This window comes from Rhinopithecus bieti, unplaced genomic scaffold, assembly GCF_001698545.2.
Source record: "Rhinopithecus bieti isolate Rb0 unplaced genomic scaffold, ASM169854v2 scaffold_12689, whole genome shotgun sequence".
Lineage (NCBI taxonomy): Eukaryota > Metazoa > Chordata > Mammalia > Primates > Cercopithecidae > Rhinopithecus > Rhinopithecus bieti.
In genome coordinates this window covers 1519471-1526284 of record NW_016807758.1, presented here as the reverse complement: position 1 = coordinate 1526284, position 6814 = coordinate 1519471, and the positions used below count along the sequence as shown (strand labels likewise).

General features: G+C 45.1%; 1 pseudogene across 1 annotated transcript in view; it reads right to left on the bottom strand.

Annotated features, from left to right (window-relative positions):
• Positions 1 to 1083: 1083 nt before the first annotated feature.
• Positions 1084 to 6814, bottom strand: part of LOC108536713 (eukaryotic initiation factor 4A-I pseudogene) — a 130540-nt pseudogene continuing 124809 nt past the window's right edge. Inside the window, exon 2 of the transcript XR_001887600.1 lies at positions 1084 to 1247. The product of XR_001887600.1 is annotated as a eukaryotic initiation factor 4A-I pseudogene (transcript). The remainder of the gene's footprint in view (positions 1248 to 6814) is intronic.

Below are 6814 nucleotides of genomic sequence, written 5' to 3'. Positions count from 1 at the left end.
AAAAAGAGCACGAAGTTTAAATTTCAGGCCAGTTATCAGCTCTGCAAACTTGGTCAAATTAATTAACATTCTCAAACCTTCATTTATTAAATTAGGGTGTCAACTTTTTGATTGAGAATTAAATGTGATGGTGTATGAAATTGTCCTGGTTCTTAGTAAATGCTTGATAAAAGCCTCATTTCTTTGCTTACTACCCCCTATGATAATGCTTACGTTTATTTGGATAAAAATGTCAAACAATGGATGATGTTGCAGACTAATGGCATCATTTCTAAAACTCCAGCAGAATAATAAACAGGACCTCTTCTTAGGCCTTGCACCTTCAGATCTGCTGACATAGAGTCAGAGAGCAGCATTCAAATTATGTGCCTCAAAAAGACAAACATCACCTGCTTTCACTTATTCGTGGAATCTAAAAGGTAAAACAATTGAAACCATGGATGTAGAGTAGAAGGATCATTGCCAGAGGCTGGAAAGGGTAGTGGGAGGTAAGGGGGAAGTAGGGATGGTTAATGGGTTCAGAAAACCAGAGTGAATAATGCCTAGTATTTGAGAGCACAACGGGGTGACTATAGTCAATAATAACTTAATTGTATGTTTTAAAATAACTAAAAGAGTATAACTGGATTGTTTTTAGCTCAGAGGATAAATTCTTGAGGGGATGGACACTCCATTTCCCATGATGTGGTTATCACGCATCGTATGCCTGTAGCGAAACATCTCATGTACCCTGTAAATCTGTACATCTACTATGTACCCACACAAATTAAAATAAAAATTTAAACAACAACAAAATCAAATAAAAACAAAACCAAAAAAACCCTACATGCCCGCTTCATTTGAACAAGAATCCTACCAGCTGTTCCTGGGGTGATGACAGCGTCTTATTTTGCATATGGAAAGCACCTAGCGTCTATCTGGCACACACAGGGAATGCCTGGTGAATATTAATTGCTTTTTCTTTTATTCAGAGCTGGCGGGAAGTGGGTCATACAGGTGTAAACTAGCCTCTAAGCGATCAAGCTGCCTTGTGCCTCTGGGCACCTGTTGTGTGGCTCCCCGGGCAGAGGCCCGGTGGTATCATTAGCTGCAGTGTGAAGCTTCTTCCAGCAGATGCCGCTGTGATACAGGCATCGCCAACTGCGCATGCAGGACCTCAGGATCGCCCTGTGGCTGCGGGAAGCGGCAATGCAGGCTGTGACACTTGGGCACATTGTCCATAGGATGTTTACAGAGGCTGCACTGGGCTTGAAAACAACAAGCATGGGAGTTTGAGTTATAGTAAAGGACAATGAATAAAGAAAGAAAAAACGGGAAGGATTTTTTTTTTTTTTTTTCAGGAAAAAGGAAATTTCGGGGTCAATGGCAGAATGGATGACTGTAAAGGAATGCTTTTAGATGGAGGAAGAGGACACACGTAATCCGAGTGAGGGTGTGGGAGCTTGGGGGAAGTTCAAATGGACAGACGTTGGATACAAACATGCTCACTCCCTATTGTCATTGACATCGTTAATAGTCTCTAGTCTTTTTATGCCTCTGGAAACCCACGCTACGCTTTTCAGGGCTCTTTCCTGGATCCTTTAGAAAGGGATAAGTATAGATGTGTTTGAGTACTCCCTTTCTTTACAAGACAAAGTCCTTTATGGGACTTGAGAATCTGGAGAAGCTGCAAGCAGTTGCAAGATCAACTTGAATCTTAAATAGCTCTTCACGTAGGGCTTTCAATGATGTACATATATAGATGTGTCCCTTGGGGTTTTCTAGTTGAAGCCACAGGCAGCTACTCCAAATTGTGGGTGTTGCAATTAGGGCATTTACTGATCAAGGCACAGGATGTTTGTGGGGTGAGAAGCTAGAGCCGTAACCATGCAGATAGAAGTGGAGATCATAGCTTCTGAGCTAACAGAACCCTTACCATGTCGTTTGTTCCTAGGATGTGTTGGTTGTAGGTCTGTGCACTTAGCTTCTGATAGAGTAACTCACCTGACTCTTTATCACTTGGTGAGCCAATGTCATGGCTCAGGGCTGTGCTGTGCTGGGCTGGGCTGGGGGAAGGCCAGGCAGAGTTCCTGCGCTTAAGGAGCTTGCCATGTCTTTACCTTCTTGAAGTGGTGAGTAAATGGGTTAGAAGGTATTTAAACACCACTGAGGAGACCTAAGTGAAGGCTAAATGAGCTACAAGAATCACCCATGTGCTGGGGGACTGGGGAGACCTGGAAATGGTGAGAGAGACTGGAAGCAAGGCGGGGCAATGCTTTGGCTTTGAAATATGTGTGGATTTTTTGGGTGAAAAATGAAGGGGGAAGTTTTCCCAGGTGGAGATGAATTGTATGAAAGAGGCAGGAATAATCCTGGTGTGGGTGGGACGGTGCCTAGAGCAGCCCAGCTAGACCACTGGGTGAAGTTTGCAGAGTGAAGTGATGTTGACATCAGGAGCAAGTAAATTAAACTTCCCATGGAAGCTTAAAAAATAAAACATCCAACAGTTACTTTTCACGGCAGCATGGTACCACTGTGGAAATGCACATTCTAGGAACTGGCTCCTGCTGTGTTTCAGCAATGTCCAGGAAAGTTTTCACCAACCCATGGCCCAATCGAAACCTGACATTGCTGGTTGACCCAGCTCTCACCACCTTTGACTCCTACGGTTGACTGACCTTTGACTTCAAACGGTACTAGGGGCAAAGGGTGGCAATGTGGGTTGAAATGGGAGAGGTCAAAGCAGGAAGACTAGCAGGAAGGCTCTCACTGAAAGTTAGGTATAATCTGACTTGGACCTGCCTAGGAGGATGGGAATGGCTGCAACCACATGGGAGTGTCTCCCTGAAACACTGCAAAGGGCAATTGGAGGGCTTGGGGCTGGCTGGAAGAGGGGGTGAAGCAAAGAGAGGAGTCAGTGATGACTTCCTCTAGACAAGTTTTCTAGCTTTCACGCCTGAGGGCATTGTTAGGCCCCTAAAAGATACAAGGGCTTTGAAAAGCAGTCAGTTTAGATGTATATATTAGGGAAGATAATGAGTACAGTTTGAAACATGGTATGATTTGAAACGGTGAGATTGAAATAATGGTAGAACACTTATGTGGACATACTAGGCATTTGAAAAGGTGACAGTGTGTCTCTAGGGGATGGAAGGATAGAGCTCTGCATTTGAGACCACCAAGATGTGAGCCACCGGCCTGGCACATCTGGCACATGGTAAAAGCAGAGGGTGGCAAGAAGGCAGAGCACAGGCCATAGGCCTAGGCCTGAAGTGAAGGGCTGTGGAAGAACTTTCTGTGATCAGGATAATCTGAAAAGAGACCCCTCTCACTTCAAGATGGAATATCCATTTTCTGTCATTTCTTTATCAGTGTCTTGAACACCTATTATCAGGGGAGGAGATAAGAAAGTCATATGGCAGCCCTCTTGGGCCAGGAAGCACTCTGCAGCTCCTCCATGAGGATCCTGGTAGGCCTCAAATGTTCAGAGATCACCTAGTCCATCTGCCTCCATATAACAAGTGGGGAAACTGAGACCCAGGAGTCACTGGCATGCCAATGCTGTGCAGTTAGTGAGGGAAGACAAGACCCTTAGCCAGCCCACGAGCTTCAAACTTAACACCTGTGCTTACTCCCCCTGTAAAAACAGTGTAGAGCTCAAACATGAGCATCAGGCAGGCCTGGGTTCAAATCATGACACTACCACTTCCTAGGTCTGAGACCTGAGGAGGGCGAGATAGCCTCTCTAAGCCTCAATTCCCTAACCCAGAAAATACAAACAATGAGATTACCAATGGCATTAGATCCTATGTGGCTTGTCTGAGGCGACACAACCAGGATGCTGAGCACATTGCTGCCAGAGAAGCACTCAACATTAATTCATCAATGCTTAACTCAAGAAATAGTTATAGCACACCTATTATGCTTGTAGTATCAAGGATATAACAGTGAGCAAAACCCATGCTACCTCGGCCTCATGGATGTTATAACCTAGAGGAGACAGACATTAAATGATACAAGAAATAGATAATTATTGACGATGTTAGGGACTATCGAGAAAAAGGCAGGGTGCTCTTAAGAATGAATAGCAGGCAACCTGGTCTAGTCTAGGGCTCAGGAAAGAGCTGAATGCTGAAGCATTACAAGGAATCCCTTGTGTAGAGAGAAGGGCAGCAGAAGAGCATTCCTGCCAGCGAAAGGAGTCTGCACAAAGGCCATGAGGTGGGAGGGAGGTCCAGTGTTGCTGGATATCAAAGGCATAAAATGACTCTGGGGCACAGTCCCTCATTGTTAAGATCCCCCTCTGCCTTCAGTCTCATTCCAATCTCAATTACTTCTTGTGAGGACAAGGAGCCATCCCCCTCCTATTATTGGAAGGGGAATTAACAAAGTTATTTAATACTATAGACTTAGTAGGTTGAGTGTCTTGGGGAGGCTCAGGACACCCTTAGAACCCAACTACCCTTGTCTTCAGTTTGTTCAGTTTTCAGCTTCTGTTTATCATCCTCTTCACTGCCAAGTCAGAGCCCTGTCCCAACCCCAGCCTTCCTCTATAGCTCACAGAGCTGGATTCCTACATATACCCTCGGTTCCACCTGTGCTGCCATTCCTAATGTAGTGATCCCCCAGAATGCTGAGGCCACCTGGTAATAAGCGAGCCCCGTGGGGAGAGTGCGAGTGGGGATGGTGACAATAGCCTTGACACAGGAAGGTTCTTACCAGTTAAAATTGAGAGGCGTGCTGTTCCAAGACACCTGAAGACCCCCTTCCCAGGAGAGAAGTAGCCCTGTGCTAAAAACAAACAAACAAACAAACAAAAAACAAAAAAAGCCAAAGTCCAGTCTGGGGAACTGATAGGAACACAGTGGAAAAAGGAAACAACAGGATGACCACAGGCTGTATAGCCAGGAGGAAAGAAGAGGTCAGCTTGAGTTAAGTGTTTCAGAACCAGGGCTGTGAAAGGCACATGGCTGTGTGACTCTGCTAGCTCTGATCTTGATCATTGCACTTAGCTGGGAACCCCCTGCAGCATTGCTTCAGGCTCCAGGTTGAGCTTTTCTGGGAGCCAGATCTGCTGGTGGTAAAGCCTGGTTATCACTCCTTTAGACACAGTGCAGAATGGCAGGCCAAAATTACCCCTGGAGGATCTGCCCTCTCTCTGGCCCATGCACTTACAGAGTCCTTTTCTTCCACATTCCCACTCTCTGAATGCCTAGCTTGAGTTTCTCTCTGAACTTCCCAATTTCTCCTTGAAGGTTTAATGAGGAAGAAGGTTTGCTCCAGAGGATGCTGTCCTGGGAGCATCCAGGGCATGGACAACTTAGGTCCTTACAGAAGCAAACCCAGTCATGTTTTATCCTCAGTTGCAGAGGCTAAAGCCATCCATAGGCACCAAAGAATCATGGCATCTTTGGATTTGAAAGGAACACTGAAGTCTTTTGTCCTGTGCTGTACTCAATGGATTCCAGAATTCACCTCCTTGGTGATTGTCCGTATCATTTAGCTGAATAGGAAACACTAAATACAAGAAACTTTCTCATAGATATGTGTGGCATTATGTAGAACTTATTTGGAAGTTTTTGAGAAAAATGATCTTCTGAGACTCTGGAGTAGAATCTGACAAAGGAGGGTATGGGGTGCTTCCTGATGCAGGAGGAAGGGATAGACATTTACTGAATGTATAATAGGAACCCAGCTCAGAATTAGGCATATTACATTGATTTTTCAATGATTCTCAGAACTCTGTGGGCTAGTGGATAATGTCTCAATTTTATAGCCTATCACCCTACTTCCCCATTAAGTGGTAGAGCTAGAATCTGAAATCAAATCTGTTTAACCAAGACTGTGGCTCTTCCACTAAATCAAATTGCCTCGTATTTATTTATTTATGCATAGAGGCAATGAAATCAGAAAATATTTTTCATAGGTGCTGTCTTCTGGAGTTAAAAAATAACACCCAAACGTAACACTCCTCAAGCCTTGGGTTCTTGTCATCATTCATAAGCATTCCTCAATGACAACCAGTTGCACCTGTCACCCTCCTACCATGAGGAGGGGGAAGATGAGAATTTCTATGAAAGATTTATAGGCTGGGATCAAAGAAGCAGTCAGGGTAAAGTTCAAGCTCCAGTCCCCAAGGTCTCTTTTATTCCTTATGTCAATAAATTCACTAGCCCTACTCTGAGGTCACAGTGATTTGCTTTGTGCTGTATTTTCTGTCTTCTATGAGCTAGCACTGTGATAAGCACAGTGGATGTGGGGAGATGGCTCCTGCCAAGTAGCAGAAACACAGATGTAGTTGAGACATTACAGAGCAGAGTGGTGTGTGTCTCATAGCTGGGCACATGGAGGAGGGAGTCACTGACTGGGGAAGAAGCTACTTAGGGATGGGTCTAGTTCAATGAGTCAAAATGCATTTCTGTAGGGGTGCTTGGGAATGACAGGCAGTACCTGATCTTCTGGAGCCTTGTGTGTCAGGTTATAAAGCTTGTAATTTATCCTTCAGCTGTGGGGAGCAACTGAAAATCTGGCTTGGTCCCAACCTCTGTGTACTTCTGTATCCTCACATCTCCTCACGTGCAAGTTCTGCCCACTTTCATTCTTTGGCATGGAGAGGACTGGCCCTGAGGGGAGGCAGGAGATTCTCAGAGCGCACTTGCTGCCAGTTTAACCTGACCAGGTGTTCCTGTTGCTGCAGATTTCTTCCTTGGCTGGGAGTGGTGGCTCACACCCATAATCCCAGCACTTTGAGAGGCCAAGGCAGGCAGATCACCTGAGGTCAAGAGTTCAAGACTAGCTGGGTCAACATGGTGAAACTTTGTCTGTACTAAAAAAA